Here is a 15,937-nt window from a genome sequence, read left to right as displayed (position 1 = left end):
ATAATTCCAGACTGGCAAATTCTCTCTGGCAAAGGTATCAGAGAAAGACATCACATGGTGGGGAAGAACACATGTTGAGAGCTTGGAGTGCGTGAGCCATGAGGCCTGGTGGGTAAGAAGGCGGGGGAGCACAGTGGCAAGAGAAGTCTACACTGCAGGAGGTAGTACAGAAGGAGAGAAGAGTGTGAGGTTGAGAGTGAGAGGAAAGTCTTAGAAGGATTTTCAAGAACTGGGTTTGAGGAGGGACTTGACGAGGTTTTAAGTGTGCGTATGCATATATTTTTTGCATAGACATATTTTACAAAAATATATCTAGTGTACTGGTTTTTTCCATGTGACACCAGACTGAGACTGGTCTCAGAAGTGGCTCAGTTGTATCTGGGTTACCCGCATGTGCCCCCGAAGGCTGAGCTGACTGTGTCAGTGCAGCCAAGGAGTAGGGAGTTCACCCTGGAATCAGATAACCTAGGACTGTGGGCCAACGCCTAAGGTCAGGAGCCTGAGGGCTCTTACTGTTCGCACAGTGCCAGTGGGGCAGCAGTGTCCCCTCCCTCCTGGCCCACAGTGCTGCGAAGCGCAGCTGAGGCTGCTTCTCTGGTCAGACAGGCAGCACCTTCCAGAACCACAGAGGAGAGTCACATTCTGGCGGCTGGACTGGGTAGTCCAGAGCAAAGTGACCTTGAGATTTTCCCTCAACTGAATGCATGTCGATAGGATGGAATAAGATGTTGTCCAGTCTCTAGGATGCAGTCAGCCCCTTGGGCCCTTTCCATCAAGAGTTGCACTGCTGAGAAGTTAGGAAGAGGTGATTGAGAGGGATGAGACCCTAACCTCAGCCCAGCAAACAAGGATTCCAACTCCTGGGGATGGTGCATACATATGAAGAAAAAAAGGGCTTCTCTTTATTGGGGTGGGGATTTCGGGGCAAAGAGCAGGAAGGAAGGAGCCCTGCAGAAGGTGGAGCCCTGGCACCCACATCTGGCTGATGAGGGCCCCTGTACATGGGAGGGAGCCCAGTTAGACACGCTGGGGCCCTGAATGAATCCTCGGCCTTAGGAGTGAGCCACAAATCTCAACACTTCCGGAGATGAGCATTCCCAGGCGCTTTCTGAGCCAAAGACTCTGGCTGTTGACCCTTACCATCCCCTAACCACACAACCAAACTTCTACAAGCCTCTTCCTGTCTTAAGAGGTCCCCACCCTCCTCCAGCTGAGGCCCCCAAAGGCTATGAGAAGATGGCTGCCTAACTAAAACGAACGCATTCACTCATTCCTTGGCTTAAGCACGTCTCCAGCTAATTCATTCAACAATTTTTTTTTTGCTGCCTGGGCTATGTGCTAGACTGGATGGAAGCTTAGAGAGACTATAGAATTAGGGACCAGGTCTCCCCAAGTGTGTCTGCCAGTTGTCAAAAGGAAAAGGTGGCTTGCCATATGGCAAAGTAGGACCATTACAGGATTAGACCTGCCCACCTGCTCTGTCTAGGCTCTTTGCTAGAAATTGAAAATACACTGGCAAGTAAAACAGTGCCTTTCCTCAAGGGATTTACATTCTGTAGAGAAGACAGACAAGAAAGGGGCACTTTGGATCTGTAATGTAAGCGTGGTGATAGGTGGTAAGTACAGGACATCAGGAGAGAGCACACAGGAGGGCACCCAGGCCAGCAGGATTTTGCTGGGTAGGTAGAGACAAGATTTAAAATAAGGATTCACGTGGACACATTATCCATTGATTCTCCATTGCTGCACAGGAATCCCTTCATCAAGGTGCTATTGATTTTTAAAATTAATTAATTAATTTACTTTTTTTGGCTGTGTCAGGTCTTAGTTGCGGCATGCAGGATCTTTTTGTTGCAGCGTGCGTGCTCCTCATTGCGACGTGTGGGCTTCTCTCTAGTTGTGGTGTGAGGGCTTAGTTGCCCCAGGGCATGTGGGATCTTAGTTCCCTGACCAGGGATCAAACCCATGTCCCCTGCACTGGAAGGTGGATTCTTTACCACTAGACCACCAGGGAAGGCCTTGTGCTATTGATTTTTGATCGGTGTATACAAGTCATTTAACAATGCCTGAGTATTCATACAGCAGGGCTGTGTTGTCAGACTGAAGGGGACCCGGGCTGGTTGGGCAGCGTGACGTGGAGCAAGTACCATTGCTGCAGGTAAGGGGTGAGAAGCAGAGCTCAGTCAAGTTCCCTCGAAAAGGAGAACTCCTATACACTGGGTCATAGGAGAAGCTGGCCCCAGAGCACTTGACAGGTAGCTCAGGCAGCAACAGCTCTGCTCAAACAGCCGGGCCACACTGGAGGTCATGATGGGAATCAGACAATCACTGTGCTATGTCGTGATAAGGTTTGTTTTGCAAAGATTGTTGACTGTTTTTTCATTGTTTTCATCTTTCGACACCGGCACATATATCACCAAAGGTTTTGGTATTAGAATGTTATGATCACACACACAGAAAAAAAAAAAGTTGAAAATTGCTGCATTATAGTCTAAACCTCAGAGAAGCAAAGGGGTCACATTTTCTGCTTCCAACCTCGGTAACAACAAACAACCCAGTCTGAGCCCATCGCACGCCACTGTCTTGCTCTGAGAGGGTAAAGCTCACCAATGAAAGGGTTTAATCAAACTTTGCCTTTTGCGTAAATGACAAAGTGATTTCTCTACACATTTTTTGAAAAATTGTTTTCATTATGAGAGTTTGACTTTACTCCCACTTTCTGAAGAAAGGGCAGAGGAGATATTAACAGAGTCTTTGGCACTGCAGGTGAAAAATTATCCACAAAAACTTTCAAGGCGGTGCAACTCTTCGTTGCAGTGCATAGGCTGCGCATTGTGGTGGTTTCTCCTGCTACGGGGCGTGGGCTCTAGGCATGTGGGCCTCAGTAGTTGTGGCACACAGGCTTAGTAGTTGTGGCTCGCAGGCTCTAGAGTACAGGCTCAGTAGTTGTGGCGCACAGGTTTAGCCGCTCCGTGGCATGTGGGATCTTCCCAGGCTGGGGCTCAAACCCATGTCCCCTGCATTGGCAGGCAGATTCCTAACCACAGCGCCACCAGGGAAGCAGTGCAAACACAACCCAGGACCACAGCCTCCTCACAGATTAGCTGCCTGAGGACGGAGAGGCAGCTCCTTGCCAGGGGGGTTCTTATGTTCCTACACTTCTGGTCCTCTGGGGTGGTATTTAGCAGTGACTTCACAGGCTGGAGTACTTTGAAGATTCCACTCTTTGGGGATCCAGACACTGAATTTGAAAAAGGGCCACTCACTCTGCACCAGGCCCGGCAAATGCCCCCAAAGCGAGCTTCCCCTCAGGTCACACAGATGGTGTAGTCTGAAATGAGGAGCTGCCGGAGTGACTCTGGGGCGCTGGGAAGCTGTGAGTGGAATGGCCTCTGAGAGCTGGAGAGGCAGTTTAGAGCCATAAAGGGCTTTAGGAAATTGCTGTTCCCTCTCCAGATGCTCTTAAAGGACTACTTAAATATCTCCACCATCAAGTCCAGGTTTATCTTAATTCACTCTCCTCAAGTCAACCCTGCCCAGCGACAGATGGCAACTCAGAGGCTGGGCCCTGCTGTGCTCGGGGTTGTCCCTGCAGAGCACAGGCAGACAAGTTCAAGTGCAAGTTTGATTGACAGGGCTTTGCGTAATCAGTCACTCCTTTGCTCCCCCTCTTCCCTCACAGCCAGGCCATTTAGTGATGACAGCCATGACAAAGAAATGAGTCTTTTTATACTGGTTTTCGAGAGCCAGTGACAGGGAAGAAAGGGGAGGACTAAAATGTTTGAAGATTTTTAAAAAAGGGGAAATTCTCTTTTGCTCCCCCTCCCCCCACTGGCCTCACCCCCCCCCCCCCCACACACACACATGGGAAAAATGATGGAGAAACAAGAATAGACTTTGGAGGTCCTGGAGAGAGGGGCTGTGGTAGGTTAGAATTTCCAAAGATGTCCCCCATAACAATGTCCCCCATCCCACATGCTGTCCTTATGATGTGACTGTGACAGTTTTCCCAAAGAGAGGTGGGGTCTATGTCCCCTCCCTTTGAGTGTGGACAGACTAGAGACTGTCCGGATCTCTAGGTCCTGTCTGATTGCTGGGCCCTGCAGAGTTCTGCCACCACACCTAGCCCATATTCTTTGCAGATGTCTCTGGTGATAGCTCTATTCCAAGAACAGGCCTTCTATTTAAATTTTTTAGGCAGTTAGAAGGAAGGTTAAAGGTTCTTCCTGAGTCTTTTGGGTCTTGATCGTTTTCCGCTCAAGGTAAACTCTGTGGCATTTGGGGGTGGCCAATTTTGCTCCCCTATAGTCTTCAAGCTTAATTCTCTAAATTTTTCATTTGAAAATCATATTGTGGGGACTTCCCTGGTGGTCCAGTTGTTAAGAATCCACCTTTTAATGCAGGGGACGCGGGTTTGATTCCTGGTTGGGGAACTAAGATCCCACATGCTGCAGGGCAACTAAGTTTGTGTGCTGCAACTACTGAGCCTGTGCGCTCTAGAGCCTGTGCACCACAACTACAGAGCCTGTGTGCTGTAACTACTGAGCCCGCACGCTCTGGAGCCTGTGCGTCACAACTAGAGAGAAGCCTGCGTGCCGCAACGAAGAGCCCACCCGGCACAACGAAAGATCCCCACGTGCCGCAACTAAGACCCGATGCAGCCAAATAAATAACTATTAAAAAAAGATAACTATTAAATCATATTGTGGCTGTCTCTAGTCAGAGGAATTGTGGGTGAATCTGTTTTGAGATGAACTTGGTGAGCTTCTCTAGTTCTGATTGGGACAAAGCCGAGGGGAATGTTTTATTTGGTTCAAGTCATTAACAAGAGAAAACAAAGCAAAACAACCAGAGTCGAAGGTAACACAAAAGTTGGTGTTTGATTCTGACCTTGGACCGCTCCCTGGGCGGTCAAAACTTTATACAATAACTTTCCAACTCTGGCTTCACTTGGGAAAAAAATTTTCATTATGTTGCTTTAAAGCGTTGGATCAAATGAGGTACGACTCCTTTAGGGATTATAGTTTAAATGTTATTATAGTTAAAATGTCATTGCTTTCCCTGATTCTTGTAATTAAAGTCTGCAGCCTCATTCTGGGGAAGATGATGAGTTTTAATGTTTTTCCACGAATGATGCAGTGTGTGAACCAATAAATATGGAGAAGGATGATACTAACACACATTTACTGTGCCCACACGGTTACTGATGGACAGAGCTCCCTTGCACAGAGCACACCACATTTTCTAGATTCAGGGAAGTATTTCCAAGATGGGTGATACAGCACCTGACCTCCCAGCCCTGGGGGTGGGGAAACACAAGGTATAAAATTATAGCTGGCAGGTGTGGTGGAAAAGACAAGAGGGGGAGAGAAAAAGGAGAGGGGCAGGGTCTTGTGGAGAGTGGCCTGGAGCTGATATTCCCAGGAGTGACTGCCTGTCACCCAGAGCACTTAGCTCTAGACATGATAGTGGGCACATTCCTGGGTGGGAATAGGAACTATATGTGCAGTGAAATTCTGCCGTACATGCAAGTGGGATATGAAAACTTCAGTTGTCCAAATGCAACCAAGCAGGACCCTATGGGGCCTTTCTGGGACAGACCCCTCCCCCATATTCCCTGCTTTAGCTCCTCTCTGAAGTGCACAGATAATAGTATCTAATGCACATTTCCTGAGTTGTTTTACAGATGCCGAAACCCCGATCAAATGGAAGATGTTAACTACTTGATGAACATAAGCGCATAGCCCCCAGACCTACTGGAGCCTGAGGATTGATCATGTTAACCCCTGTGACCCCACCCTCTTACCTCACCATCAACCAATCGAAGAATTGTGCACGAGCTAATCACACACCCTGGGACTCCCCTCCCTCACCTGGCCTTTAAAAATGCCTCCCTGAAATCCATCGGAGTTCGGTATTTTGAGCACTTGCTGCCCTGGACTCCTTGCTTGGTGCCTTGCAATGAATGCCGCACTTTCCTTCACCACAAGCTGGTGTCAGTAGATTGGCTTTACTGCGCATGGGCGAGAGGACCCAAGTTTGGTTCAGTAACACAAAAGCAGGGTGAATAGAAAACCTTTTTCTATCTGTATTGTCACATAAAGCACAGAAATAAAGAGAGCGAAACACACACAACTGACTATATAGGAACTTGAAGTCCCAAATGACTGAAGGCATCTCTTCCCAAGACCCTCATGCCCCCCACCCCAGGCCCTTTCTAACCTTCCCGTCCTCCAGGAAAAGGGCTTGATTCCACCTTTGAGAACAGCGCTGCACAGGGCATGGGAAGCAGTCACAGTAGAGCCAAATTCCTGTCGTATCCAAGCTGGCGTGACGTTCAGGAGCACTCCCGGGGGGTTTACTGTATGCACAGTTCTGCTTGTCCTGTTGTCCCCTCCTCTCCTCTCCCAGGAAGCCCTGGAGGCCTTGGAGCCTTTCTGGTGGTGGCACCACAGTTGCTTTTCTGGTTGGTTGTGTAGGGAAGCTGAATTTGCCACCTTGCTTCCCCTCCACCCTTAGCCCTCGATGTATAAATGAGGAAACTGAGACCTGGAGACACTGGGTGACTCACATCACATGATGAGGGTGTTTGAGAGCCAAGTCAGGACCCCTCATGTATTGCCCTGTGCTCTTCTGCCTGCTGTTATATATCACCAGATTATAAACATGAGGGTGGGAGTATTCCTTACCTTTGTGTTGTCGAACCCAAGTTCTTGTACCTGATGCACAGTGAGACCAAACAGGCTGAAATGTCAGAGTTTGGAGCTGAGAAAAATTTATTGCAAGGACTGAGCAAGGAGAACAGCAGGCTTGCGCTCAAAAAGCCCAAACTCCCCCACGGTTTTTGGGGAGGGGTTTTTATAGGCAAAATTGGGGTGGGGAAGGGCTGCAAGGGTGTGTGACCTTCCTCTGATTGGTTGGTGGTGAGGTAACAGGTTCCAGGAATCTCAGTCATCAGCCTTGTGGTTCCAACCAGTCTGGGGTCCACGGGCTCGGGCTCAGCCTGAATTTTTCACCTGGACGGGGGCCTTAGTTCCTGTAGAAGAACTCAAAGACACACTGTTATGTATATTCCTTGAGGAGGAACCAGGACCCTGCCCAAAGTCTGCACTATTGTTTGCTCTTCCCTTGTCTCTGCATCCCCTCCCTTCTGTAATTAGTAACTGTTTGAACCTGCCCTTTGGAACTCAGGGAAGGTCTAGGAGGCTGAAGCCTTTTACCTACAAACAAGAAACGGGGGACACGGAAAGGCTTTGGTACCCGGGAGAGCCCCACGATTTCAATCCCCCTTTTCTTAGGTACTCCTCAGTCTTGTGGGAAACAGGTATAAGAATCATAAACTCAGCAGAGGAACTTGGTTTTAGGGGGACTTGGCTTCATTTCTTTGCATTGACCTCAGTACCTAACGCATGCCTGCTACATAATAGGCCCTCAAGGAACATGTCTGAACCATTGAAGGACCAGTGGTTGTTCTAGATGTGCAGCTGGAGAGGCAAGTGGATGTGGGCTGAGGGCCCAAACTCCCGCCGGTTCCCAGCATGTGTGTGTGGCTGGCAGGCATGGGAGCAGTGGCTGATCCACAGGTTTTCTCTGGCTGGTCTTCTAGCCACTGAAAAGATCTCACCTCCCAGGAGAGTCTGATTTAGCAACTCACCCTTCACTTTTTAGGAAACTTTTCACCAAAGAAGATGGCTTCAACCTCTGAGATTAGTTGGATTTGCTATTCATTTATGGTTTAGAGTTTATTCTTCAATTTCAGCACTCCCTTCAAGACCTTCTTTTCCAAAAATAGCCTGTCAGTTCAGTAGTTTGATTTCTGCTGTCCTGTTTCTTTAATGCATGTCTCTGTAACCTAAAAAAAAACCAAAAAACACCTGTCTTAGCTACTGATCTCAGCTGTGCTCTCTCTGTGGGAGCTAGATTTATTTTTGTTACAGAGGTGTTTTTCCTCCCCTCCCTGTTTAGCAGTTTGTTTGCTGCCATTAAGAATAGTTTTGTGATTTTTGGTTTTTAAAATATTTTATTTACCCGAGAGCAGTCAGTGCTGGGAGGAGGAGCTGGTAAAGAATCCCTGATACCGGCCCGGTTGCACCATGCCAGATTCATGCAAATCCCTTGGCTGAGGACAGATATGGTGGCACCCCCCATCCCACTGCTAACAGGGCGCTTTCGCACCTGAGCTGGTCCTGTGCGACATCCACCTGGCCAGGCCACTGTCCACCTTGGCAAAACGAGAGAGTATCTGCTCTCTTGACACTGCTAGCTAATTGGGCATATGAGAACCACCTGGGAGCTCTGATAAAATACCGCAGCCCTGGCTCCACCCCAGGACTCTAAATTAATTGGTCAGGGGCTGGGCCTGGGTACCAGCATTTCTGAGTTTCCCAGGGGATCCTTAAGGGCAGGAACTGGGGAGCTAGGTTAAAGCCAGGACTGAATGAGGCATACTCTTGTTGGCTGTAGCATCAAAACTTCTCACAAAGGTTGTACAGAAGTTTGGATAAGCTGCTACCTGGAAAGTCTCTGACTCAGTGAATGATGATGGTTTGAGCCCAGGAAATTCAGTGGGGAAAAGAAAAAAAAAGCCTTGATCTATACAGCTATTAACAGGCTCTCAGCCAGATGCTTAAAAAAAAAGTTAGAATTAAACCATCGCTTTGGAAACAACCTTCATGTGAAATTAAAAATAACCACCACCACCACCACAACAAAAACACCAGTTATGTTTTAAGACATTAGCAGTGATAAAGGATACTTAAGTACAAGAAGTAGAATAGAAGTTAGCGGCCCTGACCTCAGTCTTTCTTACTTACAAGGTGGCTTTCCAAGAAATTGCTCCATATCATTGTCAAACAGTCTCACCTCCGGCCTCTCGATTTGCTCTGAAGATCAGCCAGTGAGAGGCTGGAGACATGGTGCGCTAAATTGTACCCACCCCTCAGCCCAGACCAGGAAAGAGTGTCCTATCCTAGGCTCTGAGCTTTAGGGGGCCCAGCTCTGGCCCGAGCCCCACCATGCTCCTCCCCATGGACCAGGAATCCAGTGGGTCAAGGGGAGGTGCGTGCTCAGAGTTGTAGACCCTCTCCTCCTGGGCCAGGCACCAAGTATCCAGAACTCAGTATACCCTCCCTCCGCTATGGACTGAATGTTTGTATCCCCCAAATTTATATGATAAAACTCTAATCCCCCATGTGACAGTATTCAGAAGTAAGGCCTTTGGGAGGCAATTAATGGGTCATGAGAGAAAGAGAGACCTCGTGATGGGATTAGGGCTCTTAAAAGAGACACAAGGGAGATGATCTCTGTCTTCACCGTGTGAGGACACAGCAAGAATGGGGCCTTCCATACACCAGGAAGAGGGCCCTCACCAGGCATTGAATTAGCTGGCACCTGAATCTTGGACTTCACAACCTCCAAAAGTATGAGAAATAAATGTCTGCTGATCAAGCCATCCAGTCCATGGAAGTCTGTTAGAACAGCCCAAGCAGACTAAGACACTACCCCAGTGTTCCTGAGCCCTCTGCTGGGCCCTGAGTGGGCCTCTCCCCCAGGCCACTGTCCCACAGCTGACTGCTTTTCTGGCACTTGTCTCTCGGGGCCTGAGGAGTGGCCAATGGTAGCTGTTTGCAAGGATATGGACATGTAGGCTGGGGTGCCACTTGTGTGGAGATGGAGCCAAGGGTGGGACAACAGGATGAGGTGTGCCACAGGCTGGCCTCGCTGTCCCACTGCATTCAAACATTGCACTGAGATCCTAAATTTGAACCCGGTCCTTCCAAGCCATTATGAAGATATATTTGTCAAAATCGGAGGATAGAACATACTTTTCAGGGCAGTTCATGAGCTTGATTTATAGCTTCTACAGAGTTAGACCTATGGAGTATGGGCCTTCCGTTGTGCTCCTGTGTGGTGGTTCATAATGTAATGTATACATAGTGCTACATGTACGAAACACACAATCCAACTGTCTTCACATGTCAAGGGCCTTTCTGCATTTTTATTATATATTATGAAGAACCTGTATATAGAGATCACTTCTATTAGTCAAGTGTTTCTATTCATCCTGATCAGATTTTCCAAGTGTTTCTATTCATCCTGATCAGATTTTCCACCCCTTGACTTGCAAATGCATTGTGCTCCTATAGTTGTGTGAGAAGCAGTTACTTTATGAGGAGTGGGCCGACGATAAAACCCCTACGGCAGTCTTCTGAACAGTTGGGCGAATGTTAAAAAGTAAATAATTTCTTCTTCAGCGGAAAAACAACTCCACAAGCACCTGCTTCCTACCTCAAAGTTAGTCACTCTTCCTTTGAGTTCTAGTTGGTGCACATTTCACAGTCCTTGCAGAAATGTGTTTTGTTCCTGTCCTCTCCACTAGGTTCAGATCTCCTCAAAAGCAGGTACTGCACCTTCCTCCTCTTTAGAGTCCCAGCACTCACGGTGCTGGAACACGGTGTCCTTGCTTCTGTAATGGTCAGCTTTCTAAAACATCTTTTCTTTAATATGAGTGATTCTATTTATTATTAGCACTGTGGTATATTGCAACTGTATATAAAAATTAAACCATCAGAATTCTGTTAACTGTTATTAAAAGAATAGATAACTTTTTAACATAAAAACTTATGTTAAAGGATGTGGGGAAATATTTTTCATATATGGCAATTCTCTCACTACGTAAATCTTTCTACACATCTCTGATTATTCTCTTAGATAAATTCCTGGAGGTGGATCTGCTGGGTCAAGGAACATGCTTTTTTTTTTTTTTGGTATGCGGGCCTCTCACCGCTGTGGCCTCTCCCGTTGCGGAGCACAGGCTCCAGATGCGCAGGCCTAGCGGCCATGGCTCACGGGCCCAGCCGCTCCGCGGCATGTGGGATCCTCCCGGACCGGGGCACGAACCCGCGTCCCCTGCATCGGCAGGCGGACTCTCAACCACTGCGCCACCAGGGAAGCCCGAAACATGCATATTTAAAAAGCTATTATTGATTCACATGACCAAGCTACTGTATTGACTGTCTAACTCAGTGCCCTCCCTCCTCCAAGGTTTGGGAACCCACCTGTGGAGAGGGCCTGAGCTACTCTTTGATGCTTCCTCCTCCCTGTCACTCTGCTGCTTCCGGGTAGCAAGGGGTGGGAGAGAGAGAGAAGGGGCAAAAGCCTTAGCACCTGGTGTGGTCTTGTTTGGGGATGCATGTCCTCTGGGTATCGGGCATCCAGATGCTTACTGTCTTGTGGAACATGTGGTTAAGCTCTTCAAGACTCTGGGGGATGCCTCCCCTCAACAGTTATGCCACATGGAGATGTGCTTCCATTGGACCTTGCCCCCCTCCCCGCCCCCAGTTCCAGCCCACATTACAGCACCCCACAGGCTCTTGCTGCTGGTTGTCCCCTGGACAGGGAGCCAGAAAAGCAGCACAGCCTGGCTTCCTTCCATGGCACCCACTTGGCCCCAGGCAACTCATGCCTCCTCATCACACCAGATGACAGTGGTGGGGCGAGGGCAGGCTGCTGCTTCTCTTTGTGGAGCCATCCCTAGCCAGTTCCTCTTTTCCTGCTCAGTACAGAACACAGACCAGTAGTTGCACTTTAAGCAAATGTCCAGGGGTTGAGAGGCCTTTCTCTCCTCAAAGACACTCCCAGACTGCAATCCGTTCAACTGGGATGTGGGGACAGGGAAGCGCTCTCCCTTGGGTCAGGAACTCCCTGTGCCACATCTAATTTCCACATCTTGGGCTTATAGAGATTTGTGAGGAGGCGGGGGTGGGGGGGTGTGGGGGGATAGTAGGCATGGGGTTAACAGAGGCTGTGGGGACGGGTCTGGGAACCCTCTGTAGGATGGAGAGATAGGTAGGGTCTCTGCACCTGGATTTTAGCCCCAGAAATCAGACGATAGGAAAAGTTCCACTGGAAATTCTCTTATAGTGATTGGTTAAGTAATCATGATAAAATCTCTATGAAGGAATAAAATATGGCTGTGATTTTGTGATTTAAAGACACATGTATTTGGTAATTCAGAGGACTAAAACATATTTCTCATATATATTTGGTCTTTGTCCACAGTTCCTGGCTCACAGCTCCCCAAACCCTTGAAATTTCCTGAGTGATAAGAGCAAGGAGAACATCTTTTGTTATAATATTTGGTCTCTTGACTTCAGTTCTTGAAGTGCTTCAGAGCCATAAATGTGAAATGGGTGTCTTGTTATTCATAACAAGCCTCTTTCCACTGCAACTGAGTTTATGTTAATGAGGTAACTTTTGGAAAGCATCTAAGGATGGGGGCTGGTTGCCCAGGCAACCAATCAGGAATACAGGGTTGGAACTTTCAGTCCCACACCCTGATTTCCAGGGAGGGGAGAAGAGCTGGAGGTTGATCAGTCACCAATGGCCAATGATTTAATCAATCATACCTATGTAATGAAGCCTCCATAAAAACCCAAAAAGAAGGACAGTGTTCAGAGCGTTTCCTGGTTGGAGGATACATGCCATTATGTCAGTCTTCAAACATCACAAGGACAGAAATTCCTTGGCTTGGGACCTCATCCTGTTTCTCTTCATTTGGCTGTTGATTTGTATTCTTTAATACCTTTTGTAATAAATCTGTAATCTATTGAGTAAACAGGTTTGCTGAGTTCTATGAGCTGCTCTAATAAATTAATTGAACCCAAGGAGAGCATCATGGGAACCTCTGATTTATAAGCAGTAGGTCAGAAGTACAGGTGAAAATCTGGACTTGTGATTGGCATCTGAAGTGGAGGGTGGTCTTATGGGCTGAGCCCTTGTGGGGAATCTGTTGCTACCTCCAGGTAGATAGTGTCAGAATTGAGTTGAATTGTAGGACACCCAGCTGGTGTCAAAGATTGCTTGCTGGTAGCAGGGAACCTCCCCTGCTCCCCCCTGCATCTACACATTGGAATTGGGGATTGGGTACAGAATCCTCTTAGAAGCCATTTGAAATCTGAAGACTACTTAATGGGAAACATTTATTGAATGCATTTATTGATATACATTTAATGATTTTTGCTACACGGAAAACTTAAGCTCCAAAACCACATAATCCCATGTTTGTAAAATACATATTTTATATCTATAGATGCACAGAAAAAAATCATTAGAAGAACATTCACTACATCATTGTTTGCCCAGAAGGACATAATTATAAGTGATTCTCTTCACTGTCATTTTGAGGCTTTTTACATTTCTACAAGCACGTTACTTATTTTGATAAGTTAAAAAAAATTATTTCTGAAAAATAAAATTAAATGTTAACCTCCCTCCTCTCCACATCCCCCTCCAAATGTTCTTTTTCCTTATTAACTTTGGAGTTTTCAGTACCAGTGAAGCTGTTCTCCGTCCAAGCTAATGAAGGAGCTGAAATAAAAGCCACAAGTGCTGATGCTAAATTCTCAGCAGTCAGCAAGCGCACACACATGCAGGACCCGCTTCAACAGAGGCCAGTGGAGCTCAAATACAGCAGCCTCATCAACAAGTGTTGGAGGAGGAGTGCCTGGAACAGAGGTCTGCATCCGGATGCACACCGGAACCACCTGGGATGCTTTAAAAACAACTGATATGGGGGCAAAAGAAGTAAAAACCCGGAGTGATTCCAATGTGCAGCCCCGGTTCAGAATCCCTGCCCAGGGGTGGGAGCCTCACCTGCAAGCCTGTTTGCCCCATTGTCCAGGCACCTTCTCTGGGAGTTTCCTGTGTCTTTTCCTATGTCAATTGTCTGAAAGGATTTGATTACATAGTCCCCAAAATTATAACTAAAAGTAGGAGGCAGGAAGGTAAAGATTTTAGGCTATATGCTGGATTGATTAATGTCCCCAAAATATTCATGTTAACCTGGAACCTTTAATGTGACTCTATTTGGAAATAGGGTCTTTGGAAAACTAATCAAGTTAAGATGTGGTCATACTGGCATTAGGGTGAGCCCTAAAGCCAATGACTGGTGTCCTTATAAGGAGAGGGAGATTTGGAGATACAGAGACATATACAATGGGAAGAGGGCAATGTGAGGGTGGAGACAGAAATGGGAGTGATACAACTATAAGCCAGTGAATGCCAAGGAGAGCCAGCCACCACAAGGAGCTAGGAGAGAGGCAGGACGTGGAGTCTCAGAGCCTCTGGAAGGAGCCAACCCTGCTGACAGAACTGTTTTAAATTTCTTCCCCAGAAGCAGAGAAATGATGCCCTATTACATCTCTGTAAGAGGGAAGTGCTCTCCTCAGCACAGCTCTTTTCTGGACCTCCAAGGTCTCACCTCTGCATGCCCAGTTCTCTTTGTGTGCATGGAAAAAATGCATCTTAGATAATACATGTCAATTTTCTTTCAATTATGCGTAGCACAGGAGCTATTTGGTTTGCAAGGTGGGAAAAACCCCCACTATACATTTTTGTGCCATTGCTTTTCCTAGCTCAGTCAGGAGACTTTTCTTATTAAGAGTCACTCACCTGGTAACTAATGAGAATTGCCAGCCTTTGAAAAGCAATTACTTCTAAGTAAAATAAGCACTTTCTCTGAAAGAGTCAGAAAAGGCTGTACATATTGTAAACAAGGCACTATATGAGCAGGAGTTCGCTATTTCTGCTTCAATCTTGAAAAGATTCTTTCATCAGGATTATCTGTAACAGAGAATGGGAGGATGGTGAGGGAGGCCTTAGGTGGTCATTTATTTCCCAGCTTTTTGGGCAGCACCAACTATGTAAATTAAGTTCCATTCAACCAGATGAATAATTACTGCATGCCATCTATGTTAGGGGCTGGGGATGCAAAGAAACTGCTGCCCTCAGGAAAACCACAGTCCACAGGGAAGGTGGACAAGCCACAAAGGATTAGAGCACAAGGGTAGTGCAGCAGCATCTATGAGCTAGAGACATGGCAGGGAGTGACCTTCTAACTAAACAGGTGAATTGAACGTGGATGTTTACCTCTGCTTCCTCCTGAAACTGCACTGAAACGAGAGTAAAGGAATACAAATAAATATGCATAAACCCCAAAGGACACAGAGAACTGGGGAGGAAACCACAACAAATGTGAAATATCATCTAATTTGGTAGGATGGAAAACAGAGGCAGGAGAGGAAGAAATCTTACTACCAAGTGCCTACAGAGGATGGAGAATTGTAGACACCTGAACTATGGGATGTGACGGTGGGCACGACGTGAAACACAAGAGGTTTGGTTGAAATTCTGTTTAAGGAGAGGTTAGATCCCAGGTCACTCGCGAACTGGAGTAGCTAAGAGGCTATCCCTCTCTACCGAAGTAGGTAGGAGACTTATTGTCGGAGAGCAGGATCTAGAGGGGCTGCAGTCACAGCAGAGAGTGGGGCAAAGTGCTGTTCTGAGAGTGAACATCGACATCTGAACCATGTGACTCTCTGCCCTCTTCCTCTGTCCCCACTTCCAGGAGGCTGACACCAGGTGTACAGTCCTCAGGCAGGAGACTAGTAGATTCTGGAAAAGATGAATGGCCCCAACGAAAAGATATGCCTATAATGACAGGTGGCACTTCTGGGGTCTGGGAAATGGAAAAAGAAATCCAGGTCCTTCCTGAATCATCTCATAATCCTACAGATCTCCAGCCTAAAGTCTACACATACATGGACAAGCCCCTCCCCCCATGGCCACACAGAGCTTCAGTCAACCTTTCAATGTTTAGTGAACAGTATACTCAGGGAATTCCCTGAGGCTCCAGTGGTTAGGACTCTGTGCTTTCACTGCTGAGGGTATGGGTTCAATCCCTGGGTACAGGTTCAATCCCTGGTCAGGGAACTAAGATCCTGCAAGCCTTGCGGCCAAAAACAAAAAACAAAAAGTATACTCAGATATTAGAGGAATGTTTTTAACGTGAAAAATAGAAATCAAAATAAATAAACAGCAAAAAAACCAAACTCAGCAGAAAGAGAAAGGAAAACTAAAAACAAAAAGTCTTAATAGC

This window comes from Phocoena phocoena, chromosome 12 (assembly GCF_963924675.1).
Source record: "Phocoena phocoena chromosome 12, mPhoPho1.1, whole genome shotgun sequence".
NCBI classification, from domain to species: Eukaryota; Metazoa; Chordata; class Mammalia; order Artiodactyla; family Phocoenidae; genus Phocoena; species Phocoena phocoena.
Note: the sequence above shows the minus strand (reverse complement) of the source record.